General features: G+C 45.5%; 1 protein-coding gene across 1 annotated transcript in view; it reads right to left on the reverse strand.

Moving 5' to 3' along the window:
* Positions 1–13,519, reverse strand: part of LOC142759110 (hatching enzyme 1.2-like) — a 27,898-nt gene extending 14,379 nt beyond the window's left edge. The window contains exon 1 of the mRNA XM_075860978.1: positions 13,445–13,519. The gene's annotated coding sequence lies outside the window, so the exon portion shown is untranslated. The remainder of the gene's footprint in view (positions 1–13,444) is intronic.
* Positions 13,520–13,969: the final 450 nt, after the last annotated feature.

The raw sequence follows: 13,969 nt of genomic DNA on the forward strand, positions 1-13,969 counted from the left end.
GGTGAGTGCCCCATCCTCCTTCACATCCCTCCTGACGCCACTTGTAGAAAATAAAGTGTTTTGTTTTCTTGTTTCTCTCGATTTTTTTTGTTACGATATTCGTAATTGCTGTAAAAATGGCGCGGCTTTGCCGCAATTATAAAAATCACGACAAAACCACGTAATTTGTGCAGCGATTACAAAATTGCATTAAAAAAATAGGACCAAACATGAAAAAACTGTGCTTTTAGGCAAAATTCTCGTAGTGCAGTCAAATCACGTTTTTGCTGTGATTTTGCAAAAATCGGGGCAAAAAATGGGATTTGACCTCCCTGTGTGAGTAGACCCTGAGGCCACTTCAGACGTAGTGGATTTGTCTCCTATTTTCGGTGCGGATAGCTCACTGAAAATCCACTACAAATTACAATACAACTCATGTGAATTGGGTTTTCAAAACACCCATGCACATGCAGCAAAATAAAATCTGCATGTAATTTAGGGGTTTTTGCTGATTATGAAATCAGCAGCATGTCTATTATGTTGCAAAATTGCCACGCATTTCAAGCTTTACAATTCATAGGGTTAATTTGCTGCAAATCCTTAGCAAAATCTGTAAGGGTAAGTTCACACATAGCGTATACACTACGGATTTTCTGCAACAGATTCCATTGCTGAAAATCCGCAGCGTAATACAGTAGCAGCAGAGTGGATGAGATTTGAACAAATCTCATCCCCACACTGCATAAAAAATGCACTGAAAAATCGTTGATGAATTTACCTGCGGCGCGTTTTTTAATCCGCAGCATGTCAATTTATGTTGCAGAATCTCTGCTTTTCTGTTACGGGTTTTCCCTATTGAATTCAATAGGGAAGTAAAACCAAAAACAAATATCAGATGTTGATATATTTGCAATGGAAAAGCTGTGATTCCACCACCAAAAATGTGATCCTCAGAAGAAAAAAAATCTTATACATATCCAGATCTCTGTGCTCCTGCATCCAGCCCGGCCTCCAGGGATGACGTTTCATCCCACGTGACTGCTGCAGCCAATCACAGGCTGCAGCGGTCACATGGGATGAAGCGTCATCCCAGGGAGCAAGGCTGCAGGATGTCAGAGAGACGCGTTGCCATTGTAAGTATAGGCTTTTTTTTTTTTTTTCGTTACCTGCTATTTTCTGCAGAAGACATTCCAGGCGAAAAACGACACCACAATTTCCTGCGGGGACCAGGGCGAATACGATGTGTAATTTTACACAGCGTATAAGCCCTGTGTGAACATAGTCTAACAGTTTTTTTAACTCACCATAAGGCCCCGTTCACACGTGTTGGATTTGACACGGATTCCGATGACAATCTGCATCCCATGCATGTGAATGAGTTTTCCACAACCCAGTTCCCATGCTATGAAAAATTTTCCATGCATATTTTTGTCCGCACCATGGAAAGAAATTCACCACAGCAATAAGTAGCATGCACTTTGCACAGAAAAGCCGAGGATAAGCAACTTTGAATGACAATGGGACTAATTCTCGTGCGGATCTGCTACACACCCGTGGCACATCTGCAGCGGAAATCCAAGGGTAAACCTCGGATTTCTGCTGCGGAGATGCATGTCGGACTTTAATGACAACGTGTGAACGGAGCCTTAGTGCTCCTTACATCCTCACAAGTGCTTCACCTTCTCTTAAGGCACCCTCGACATTGTGTTATCACCCTACGTTTATCTTATACGTCGGAAAAGCTCCCGACATACACGATGAATGTGTTCATAGGGCTCCATTATGCCCTTTTGTTCTCCGTCGGCTGGTATATTTCGGTATACCTTTTTTTTTTTTTTTTTCTTAAAGGATGGAATAGCGTAGTAGACTAGACTATTCCATCCTGAGAGATCCCACAAAAAAACGTACACTGCTCCTGACAACACTACACCGTGTTCCACATTATTATGCACATTGGATTTAAGTGTCATAAACATTTAATTATTAGTTTTTCAATTAAACTCATGGATGGTATTGTGTCTAAGGGTATGTGCACACACACTAATTACGTCCGTAATGGACGGACGTATTTCGGCCGCAAGTACCGGACCGAACACAGTGCAGGGAGCCGGGCTCCTAGCATCATACTTATGTACGACGCTAGGAGTCCCTGCCTCTGCAGGACAACTGTCCCGTACTGTAATCATGTTTTCAGTACGGGACAGTAGTTCCACTCAGAGGCAGGGACTCATAGCATCGTACATAAGTATGATGCTAGGAGCCCGGCTCCCTGCACTGTGTTCGGTCCGGTACTTGCGGCCGAAATACGTCCGTCAATTACGGACGTAATTAGTGTGTGTGCACATACCCTTAGGGCTCTTTGGATCATTGTAATCAATCTCAGACACCCGTGATAATTAGTTTGCCAGGTGTGCCCAATCAAATCAAAACTACTTAAGAAGGACGTTCCACATTATTAAGCAGGACACAGGTTTCCAGCAATATGGGAAAGAAAAAGGATCTCTCTGCTGCCGAAAAGCGTGAAATAGTGCAATACATTGGACAAGGTATGAAAACATTGGATATTTCAAGAAAACCTAAGCGTGACCATCGTACTGTGAAAAGATTTGTGGCTGATTCAGAGCACAGACGGGTTCGTTCAGATAAAGGCATAATGAGTAACGTTTCTGCCAGACAAATTAATAGGATTAGGAGAGCAGCTGCTATAATGCCATTGCACAGCAGCAAACAGGTATTTGAAGCCGCTGGTGCCTCTGGAGTCCCGCGAACCTCAAGGTGTTGGATCCTCCAGAGGTTTGCAAGTGTGCATAAAGCTATTATTCGGCCACCCCTAAACAATGCTCACAAGCAGAAAAGGTTGCAGTGGGCTCAGAAATACATGAAGACTAATTTTCAAACCGTGTTGTTTACTGATGAGTGCCGTGCAACCCTGGATGGTCCAGATGGATAGAGTAGTGGATGGTTGGTGAATGGCCACCATGTCCCAACAAGGCTGCGACGTCAGCAAGGAGGTGGTGGAGTCATGTTTTGGGCTGGAATCATGGGGAGAGAGCTGGTAGGCGCCTTTAGGGTCCCTGACGGTGTGAAAATGACCTCTGCAAAGTACGTAGAGTTTATGACTGACCACTTTCTTCCGTGGTACAAAAAGAAGAACCATGCCTTCCGTAGCAAAATTATCTTCATGCATGACAATGCACCATCTCATGCTGCAAAGAATACCTCTGTGTCATTGGCTGCTATGGGCATAAAAGGAGAGAAACTCATGGTGTGGCCCCCATGTTCCCCTGACCTCAACCCTATTGAGAACCTTTGGAGCATCCTCAAGAAAAATATCTATGAGGGTGGGAGGCAATTCACATCAAAACAGAAGCTCTGAGAGGCTATTCTGACATCCTGCAAGATATTCAAGCAGAAACTGTCCAAATACTCACAAATTCAATGGATGCAAGAATTGTAAATGTGATATCAAAGAAGGAGTCCTATGTTAACATGTAACTTGGCCTGTTAAGTTTTTTTTTATTGAAAAAAGCTTTTGATTTCGGTAAATATGACCTCCTGATGCTGCAATTTCAACAAATTACCATTTTAGTTATTTTTACAACCTTTAAAATGTTTTGATCTCTGTTGTGCATAATAATGTGAAACAGTGCATTTTGAGTTTTTTACTTCTAAAAAAAAATCTGTTATCATTAGGTGATTTGTTCAATAAAATTTGCATTATACTCCAACGGTTGATGGCTTGAAGATTATACTGACTGTCATTAGCATCGACTATTTAGGAAAATCAGCGAAAAATAACATTTGCATAATAATTTGGAATGCGGTGTACATGGACAGTGATGTCAGGAGCTTCCCAATGCCGAAGTCCCTAGGCAGAGCATCACAAGCACTCTGCTCATGGACCTTTTGCCCTGGGAAAGCTCCTGATATCTCTGTCCATTTAAGAACAGTGACTTCAGAAGTTTCCCCAGGGCCATTCCCCAGGCGACATATCCCATTGTATGCCATCAGTAGGATACATTTTGGCTGAATTCAATAAAATCCAGGGTAACAACTAGTCACTGACTGCTCCTTGGTTTTGTTCACTGTAATTGATGTTTGTACCAAAATCAGTTACTGAAATAGCGTACAAACCTGAGTGCCACACTTACCGCTGCCCACCCACGGTCATGGAGGGGGGTCCCAATCTCTTTGGCTGTATGGGGCCCAGAAATTTCTAATGGCGGCCCTGGCTGACACAAGCGGTGCTGAAGCAGGTGAAGTATTAGACATTACACCCAGTTCACATTGATGTTTTTGCAGGCAGAAAAATCTGCCTCAAAATCCCTTCAGGAATTTTGAGCCAGATTTTGACCTGCCTGCTCTCTGTTTGCCAAGTTTTTTTTGCAGTTTTTTGGTCACGGGCATTGAGCGCCACAGTAAAAAAAACGCAGCGAAAACCGACGGGTGGTCGGAGTCGGAAACGCCTGAAGAAAGAGCATGACGATTCTTTTTCCCGTGAGCGTTTTTTTCAGCTCACAGGAAAAAATGCCTCCGTCTCCCATTAAAATCAATAGGAGGCGTTTTTGGCAGTTTTCTGGCATTGTTTCCAATGCGGTTTCTGCGTCAAAAATAGCACCAGAAAACTCAGTGTAAACATATTCTGAGGCCCTGTTCACACACAGATTTTTGCAGCAATTTTTGCAACCTGCACTCTCTTTGCCGCGTTTTTTTCGGCGATTTTAGCTGCGTTTTTCGCCCATGGCCATTACGTGCTGTGGGAAAAAAACACAGTGAAAACCGTTTTCTCTGCCTCCCATTGATGTCAATGGGAGGTTAGAGATGGAAATGTCTGAAGAAAGGGCATGACGCTCCTTTTTCCCACGGGAAAAAAATGCCTCCACCTCCCATTAAAATTAATGAGAGGCGATTTCTGACATTTCCGTGGTTTCCGTGTCAAAAACCGTGCCATAAAACTCTGTTTGAACTAGACCTTAGAGTTTAAGGGTACGTCCACACACAGCACATACACTGAGCAATTTTGCAAGAGAAATTGACATGCTGCAGATTAAGTCAGCCAAAAGTAGTGAATAGCTTTAGTCTGTATTCTGGAACAAATGCGGTTTTAAGTGGTTAAGTTAGAAGGGTTTTGTCTAAGAGGTGGATCTTTAAGTTAGGGGAGGAGTATTGGACATATAAGCACTGGTGGGATAGAGGCAGCCCTCTTTCCCGTCCGACAACAGGAGAAGAAAGTTTGTGTAGGTAATGTAGTAGTGTTTACCTGTACAATGGGCGAGTCTTTGGAGTCCATGATGGCCCGAATATATAATGCTGCGCTTCTGCATGGTCCTTGCTGGCTGGAGCAACGGTTTTGGTGGGCTCTGCCTCCTTTGTCGGCTGCTAGCTCCACTGGCAGGAAAGTCTGCATAAGCTGGCGTTCCAGGCCTTTCTCTGGAGGTGACTCCTCAGTCCCGTTGACGCCGTGGAGCCCCAACAGGGACCCTCCTCCTTCTGCTCCCAAGCACGTTCCAGGCTCGTGAGCTAGGAGGCTTGAGAGGAATCCCGGTAGGCGGGCGGGATCGGAGGTGGCAGGAGGAGCGGGGCCGCAGCCATCTTTCCTCCTCCTGTCTTCGCTGGACAGACCGGAAGTGACGGCACACTCCAGCACTGATGAGCCGGGCGCTAGGGGAGCTCAGCAGGGGGCAGCAGGCAGACTCTGCTGGAGTATTTTCGTCGTCTATTGCTGGAGCAGGGTGGTGTGCATCTAAGGCAGGAGGTACCCGGTCTTTGACTCATATCAAATGCCATGGCCCGTCCTGTGAGGGGGATCGGCGGCCATCTTGCCCGCGGGAGACGACGGGTGCCTGTGACGCTGCAGATGAGTCGGAGGACAGTGTCAGTGATGCCGACAGTTTCAGGAGAGGGGACTGTCTTTCACTTTATGCCACCATGGACGCAGGTGGCGCGCCTTGAATGGGCTAGTCTCGGCTGGGCCTAGTATGTCTTCAGCCAGAGCTTTGGCTGGCAGCGGGTCGTGGGTGGTGCTAGCTTCTCACCCCCCTGGAATGCCACGGACAGAGTTGAGCTCATTTGGATCTATGAAGACGGCCACTGGGATGTCGCCTCAGCGACGACTGGGTAAGTCAACCACCATTCCTGTTGAGGGTGGGTTTGGGTGGCATGTCGGGGGGATGTTTTCTATGTCTAATGTGCAGCTGTTTTTTAAGGGGATGCAGGAATTCTTTACTGAGGGTATGGGGGGATGTAGGTCAGTACCCGACGAGGGTGTGGGGTGCTGCTAATGAAGTGTGTGGAGGTGCGCCTGTTGGAGGGCTTGCGGTTGCTGGAGTGGGTAAGCCTGGTGCGGGGGCTGTGGTGGATGTAGACAAGGCCGTGGACGTGGGGGCCGGGACTTCCAAGAAAGTTATGGAGAACGTGCATTTGGCTGACGCTGCGAGAGGTGAGGTGTATGTGTGCTTTGAGGGCCCACTTGGGGCGCAGTTGAAATCTGAGATTAGAGAGAAGATATGGAAGGTCGAGTATGTGCAGTTTTTTGCGTTGTTGCCGTTGGAAAAGTGTAAACTTACCCGGGTGAAACCAGATGAGAGTAAAAAGGAGGAAGAGGAGCGGCGTCGTTATAGGTTGATTCCTTGTTGGTTTGCGAATTGGCTTCATGCCTAAACCATTTTAGCGAGCGTGGTGGGGGAAAAGGCACCGGAAAATTGTTCAGAGCTTTTTTGTTATATGGATTCCATGGGGGAGATGAAGCCGGGAACCCGTTGACATGTCTGCTGTATTTTATAGGGAGGAGGTCCTATAGTGAAGGGGTGTCCCCCTCGGGCATGGCTAGGTGGTTGGCGGCCCTTGCTTTTTGGTTTCGACTGAAGGGGGAAGAGGATGTGACTAAGTCCTTCTTGGTTAGGCAGGCCATGAAGGGTTTTCGGAAGGGTTCACAGAACAGAGACTGTAAGACACCCGTATCTTTTGGAATCGCTTTGAGTGCATCTGCGCGCCGTTTGTGTGTCACAGTTTGAGGTTCATTTGATTACTTTGGCATTTTTTGGCGCTTTCAGGATATCCAAGTTGGTGGCATCGAGCAAGCGGGTGATTGGGGGTTTGTTGTTCTTGGATGTTACCTTGCATGGGTCCTAATTGTCGTGTTTGCTTCGCAGGTCAAAGACTGAACAAGTTGGGAAAGGTTTCCTGGTGTGTCTTGGTTTGTCAACAGGGTCTCGGGTGTGCACAATTCACTGTTTTCAGGATTATATGGCAATTAGGCCTGTGGTGCCGGAATATTTGTTGGTTCATGCCGATGGTTTTTCTCTGTTATCTGTGAGGGTGAGTTTAGGGTATAGTTCCCATTATTTTCAGATTGGTCACGGAAGCAGCCAGGTGGGGTTTATCCTCAGCTATGGTTAAAAAGATACTCAGGTGTTATTCGGACAGGTACAGGATTTACAGTATGTTCGTCCTCATTTGCTTTAGATTGTTCTCGGGGATGGTGTGGTTTGTGAGATGTCGGGGTGGTGGGTTGATGTTTGTTTTCTGATGTCTTAATCTTCTTGTGTATTAAGTTTCAGGTGCAGGCCCCTGTTTGGTGTGGATAATGGGGCACACATACGTACACTGGGGAGGTGTTAGGGAAGATGTTCGCCCGTCTGGATGCCAGTTGGGCTTCACCCAGACCGATATTCAGGTCAGATGGTTGGCTTTGAAGGGCATGTTTTGGTGCCCGCTTTTGGCGCCGGATATTTTGATCATTCACCTTGGCAGGAATGATTTGGAGATAAGGTCGTCGAGGGGGTCTGATTAGGGATGTTAAGCTGGATCTCTTGCGTTTGTGGGTCTCAATTCCTGGTCTGATCATTTTATGGTCAGATATCGTTGCTCTCAGGGTTTGGCGGCAGGCGCGTTCGGTGCAGAGTTTGAACTGCGCCTGGGCAAAAGGGAACAAAGTTGTGGGATGATTTGTTGCTTGCAACGGAGGTGTGGTGGTCCGACATAGGGACTTGAAGGGAGCTAATGTTGGCTTCCCTTATTCTGATGGGGAACATTTGAATGATGTGGGCCTGGACATATGAACTTTGGGCATTCATGACGGCCTGGAAAGAGCCCTGCAGCTATGGTGGGACGTTCATGTGTAAGGGGTCACACATGAACGTCATTGCGGTAGGAGGAGGGGTCTTTGAAGGAGAAAAACATAAAAGATTGTTAGTAAAAGAACTGGGGACATTTAACCCTGGGTAGGATTGTAGGGGCTGGGAGTGGTTATCCAGCTTATATTATACATTCTTGATGGGCAGGGTCCCCAGGAAGGGTAAGGTCTTGGAGATGGTTGGTGCCCTCGGGTCGGTTCCAGAACTAACAAGAAAAGGATGGAGTGAAAATTATATTTATTAAAGTGCCTTCAAGGATCCTTTAACAGAGGAATGTTTTCAGAATAGTGCAGGATGTTGTTTAACCCCTTCCCTCTTTAGCCACTTTTGACCTTCCTGACAGAGCCTCATTTTTCAAATCTGACATGTTTCACTTTATGTGGTAATAATGTCAGAATGCTTTCACCTATCCAAGCGAGTAAGAGACTGTTTCTCGTGACACATTGGACTTTATGTTACTGGCAAAATTTGCTCGATACGTTCAGTATTTAATTGTGAAAAACACCTAAATTTTGTGAAAAATTGCCAAGATTTTCATTTTTCTCACTTTAAATGTATCTGCTTGTAAGACAGATAGTAATACCACACAAAATAGTCGCTAATTAACATCTCCCATATGTCTACTTTAGATTGGCATCGTTTTTGAACATCCTTTTATTTTTCTAGGACGTTACAAGGCTTTGAACTTTAGCAGCAATTTCTCAAATTTTCAAGAAAATTTCAAAAGGCTATTTTTACAGGGGGCAGTTCAGTTGTGAAGTGGCTTTGAGGGCCTTATATATTAGAAATCCCCAAAAAGTCACACTATTTTAAAAACGTTACCCCTCAAAGTATTCAAAACAGCATTTAGAAAATGTCTTAACCCTTTAGACGTTTCACAGGAATTAAAGCAATGTAGAGGTGAAATTTACAAATTTCATATTTTTTTGCAGAAATTAATTTTGAATCGAATTTTTTTATAACACAGAAAGATTTACCAGAGAAATGCAACTCAATATTTATTGCCCAGAGTCTGCAGTTTTTAGAAATATCCCACATGTGGCCCTAGCATGCTACTGGACTGCAGCACCGGCCTCAGAAGCAAAGCAGCACCTAGAGGATTTTGGGGCCTTATTTTTATTAGAATATATTTTAGGCAATATTTGTGGTGCCAAAACAGTGGAAATCCCCAAAAGTGACCCCATTTGGGAAACCACACACCTCAAGCAAGTTATCTATGGCCATTTTGACCGCACAGGTTTTTTTACAGAAATTATTGGAATTAGACCGTGAAAATTAAAATTGACATTTTTTCAAAGAAAGTGTAGGTTTAGCGATTCTTTTTCTCATTTCCACAAGGACTAAAGGAGAAAAAGGACCAGAAAATTTGTAAAGCAATTTCTCTCGAGTAAAACAATACCCCACATGTGGTCATAAACGTCTGGTTGGACACACAGCAGGGCTTAGAAGGGAAAGAGCGCTATTTGGCTTTTGGAGCTCAAATTTAGCAGGAATGGTTTGCGGAGGCCATGTCACATTTACAAAGCCCCTGAGGGCACAAAACAGCGGAACCCCCCACAAGAGACCCCATTTTGGAAACAACACCCATTGAGAAAATTATCTAGGTATAGTGAGCGTTTTTACCCCACAGGTTTTTTGCAGAAATTATTGGAAGTAGGCCCTGAAAATGACAATCTAAATTTTTTCAAAGAAAATGTAGGTTTAGCTAATTTTGTCTCATTTCCACAAGGACTGAAGGAAAAAGGCACTGTAAAATTTGTAAAGCAATTTCTCCTGAGTAAAACAATACCCCACATGTGGTAATAAACGGCTGTTTGGACACACGGCAGGGCTTGGAAGGGAAAGAGCGCTATTTGGCTTTTGGAGATCACATTTAGCAGGAATGGTTTGCGGAGGCCATATTGCATTTCCAAAGCCCCTGAGGGGACAAAACAATGAAAACGTCCAAAAAGTGACTCCATTTAGGAAACTACACCCCTTGAGGAATCCATATAGGGGTGTAGTGAGCATTTTGACCCCACAGGTGTTTCATAGAATTTATTAGAATTGGGCAGTGGAAATAAAAACAATCCTTTTCCTTCACTAAGACGTAGCTTTAGCTCAAACATTTTCATTTTCTCAACAAATAAAGGAAAGAAAGAATCCAAAATTTGTAAAGCAATTTCTCCCGAGTACGGCAATACCCCATATGTGGTCATAAACTGCTGTATGGGCACACGGCAGGGCTCAGAAGGGAAGGAGCGCCATTTAGGGTGCAGATTTTGCTGAATTGGTTTCTGGGCACCTGTGATACCAAAAAAGTGAAAACCCCCCAGAAGTGACCACATTTTGGAAACTACACCCCTTAATGCATTCACCTAGGGGTGTAGTGAGCATGTTAACCCTGCAGGTGTTTTGTAGAAATTGTTGTGCACTTGATGTTGCAGTGTGAAAATTGGATTTTTTTCCATAGATATGCCAATATGTGGTGCCCAGCTTGTGCCACCATAACAAGACAGCTCCCTAATTATTATGCAGTGTTTCCCGGTTTTAGAAACACCCTACATGTGACCCTAATCTTTTGCCTGGACATTCGACCAGGCTCAGGAGTGAAAGCGTACCATGCGAAATTGAGGCCTAATTTGGCGATTTACAAAGTATTGGTTCACAATTGCAGAGGTTCAGATGTGAAATAATAAAAAGAAAGTGACCCCATTTTGGAAACGGCACCCTTCAAGGCATTTATTAAGGGCTGTAGTGAGCATTTTCACCCCACAAGTCTTTTCCATAAATGAATGCGCTGCGGATGGTGCAAATTAAAAATTAATATTTTTCCCTAGATATGCCATTTCAGTGGCAAATATGTCATGCCCAGCATATGCCAGTGGAGACACACACCACAAAAATTGTTAAAAGGGTTCTCCGGGTATAGCGATGCCATATATGTGGAAGGAAACTGCTGTTTGGGCACGCTGTATGGTTCAGAGCGGAGGCAGCGCCATTTGGCTTTTGGAGAGCGGATTTTGCTTGGTAGTAGATTTGTTTGAGTATTACTGGTATTTCCGTTTATAATGTGTGGGTACATGTAAGCTGGGCAGAGTATATCAGGGGCATAGTCAGGTGGTATAATAATGGGGTAAATAATAAAATAATCCATAGATGTGTGTTACGCTGATCCTTTCTGCACAGGCCAGTGTCGTACTGATAAATGTCCTTTCTTATCCCCCTTTTGGTCCACACTCTGCACCTTTGCAGTTTGGGGAGTTTTGCTGGGAAGTGTTGTCCTGGTATAATACGGGCACCCTCGCTTCCAGTAGATATGTTCATTGCTGAGGTTCCGATGAGCTGAAAACACCTTAAATGTAGAGATCGCATTTGAGCTCTGCATTTAAGGGGTTAATGGCGGGGATCGAAGCTAATTTCGGTCCCCGCCATTACAGCCGGATGTCAGCTGTAAGATACCGCTGACATCCAGCGATGATGGCACCGGCTCAGCTTCTGAGCCGCTGCCAAGTATTTGGCGTATAGATACGGCAAAATGTGGGAAGCACTAGCTTTCCATTACGAATATCCATACGGCAAATGTCGGGAAGGGGTTAATAAAATGTTTTATATTATGGTTATGCTTTGATTGCATTTAAATATATTTGTGTATTTTTTTTTAAATGGCTGCTGTGGCCTTTACACCAATTTCACCAATTTCAGGTCGTGGCCCATTTTTTGGGGTATTGGTGGGAGGTCATAGACACCAGTGGTGTAACTACCGCTATAGCAGCCGTAGCGGCTGCTACGGGGCCCGCAGCATGGCCGGAGCCTCCGCTAGCAGCTGCTATGGCTGCTACAGCGCGACGCCACTGTAGGGGTTGTTCCTACAAAAGACATGCATCCCCTATCCACAGGATAGGGGGATACATGTGTGATCGCTGAGACACCCAGCGATAAGGAGAATGGGGGACCGAAAGTCCCCCGAAGTTCTCCATGACAAACCTCGGACTTCCGGGGTCTGTCTGCAGCTCCATAGAAATAACTTGCGCACCCGTCGCGCTTGTGCGCATGTGTGACCAGCGGTCCTTTCATTTTTATTGAACTGCGCAGATGCCGGAAGTCCGAGGTTTGTCATGGAGAACTTCGGAGGACTTTCGGTCCCCCGTTCTCCTTATCGCTGCCAGCAATCACACATGTATCCCCTATCCTGTGGATAGGGAATGCATGTCTTTTGTAGGACAAACTATAGGCCGTTTTTTTTTGGGGGGGTCTGTATGGCGTTATCTGCAGGGGGGGTCTGTATGGCGCTATCTACAGGGGGGATTTGGGACTTTATGGCATTATCTACAGGGGGGCTGTATGGCGTTATCTACAGGGGGCTGTATGGCGTTATCTACAGGGGGCTGTATGGCGTTATCTACAGGGGGGTCTGTATGGCGTTATCTACAGGGGGTCTGTATAGCGTTATCTGCAGGGGGGTCTTTATGGCGTTATCTACAGGCTAGGTCTGTATGGCGTTATCTACAGGGGGGATTTGGGGCTGTATGGCATTATCTACAGAGGGGGCTATATGGCGTTATCTACAGGGGGTGCTGTATGGCATTATCTACAGGGGGCTGTATGGCGTTATCTACAGGGGGGATTTAGGGCTGTAAGACGTTATCTACAGGGGGGCTGTATGGCATTATCTACAGGGGGCTGTATGGCGTTATCTACAGGGGGATTTGGGGCTGTAAGACGTTATCTACAGGGGGGCTGTAAGGCGTTATCTACAGGGGGCTGTGTATGGTGCTATCTATAGGGGGGCGCTGTGTGGTGGAATCTATACGGAGGCACTATCTACAAGGGGGGGGTGTGTGATACCCAGCGGAGGGGGGCCCCCTGTCAAAAGTTTGCTATGGGGCCCAGTCTTTCCTAGTTACGCCCCTGGACAGCACAAGCATCAAACATACCTTAGTCAAGAATCTGCACTGCAGATCAATTTCCACATCAATTTCTACAAGTTTTTTCTGCAACATGTGGATGAAATTTGTTCAAATCTCATCCACTTTGCTGCTACTGTAATACGCAACTAAATATTCTGCGTGTAAAATCCAGACAGGAATTCTGCTGTGTGGACGTAGCCTAAAAGGAATGTTCCCCTCTATTTTGATTTTTTTCACTCTAGCACAAGTAAGGAAAGGATACATTTCTAAAACATAAAATGTTGTCTGATTGTGACACTTCTGAGCATTTGATGCCAAGTTGTAATAAATGACATATGGAACTGTATGATTTTGAAGCAGATGGTTGAGGGCACTGAAATTAGTCTCAAAAGTGCTGAAAAATAGGGCACAAAGATCTTTACATTGGTATCTGATACATACGCAGGGTCAGCGTAAGGCTGGGTTCACGCGACCTATTTTCAGGCGTAAACGAGGCGCATACCCTGCACTGTACCCTCTGACGCCTGGAGCTGATGTGTCTTCTCACTTCCGACGCCAAGGTTGAAGGACCTGTGGGTGACGTCATCATTCCCAGCCAGCTTCTTTCACTGCTGACACACAGCGTGACGTCACCCACAGGTCCTTCAACCTTGGCGTCGGAAGAGAGAAGACACATCAGCTCCAGGCGTCAGAGGGTACAGTGCAGGTAAGCATAGCAAACTCCCTAGAGACGAGCATATTAACCTTTTGGACGCCTGGAGCTGATGTATCTTCTTTGTCCGACGACAATGTTGAAGGACCTGTGGGTGACGTCACGCTGTATGTCTGCAGTGAAAGAAGCTATGTGGGAATGATGAGAAGTGTATGATGCTGATTCGTCAGCGTCATACACTTCTGTTCACAACGCCCAGTTGGTAAAAACACAATACACGCCCAGTTGGTAAAACGAGAAAACACGCCCAGTTG

The sequence above is a fragment of the Rhinoderma darwinii genome, chromosome 4 (assembly GCF_050947455.1).
Source record: "Rhinoderma darwinii isolate aRhiDar2 chromosome 4, aRhiDar2.hap1, whole genome shotgun sequence".
Taxonomy (NCBI): domain Eukaryota; kingdom Metazoa; phylum Chordata; class Amphibia; order Anura; family Rhinodermatidae; genus Rhinoderma; species Rhinoderma darwinii.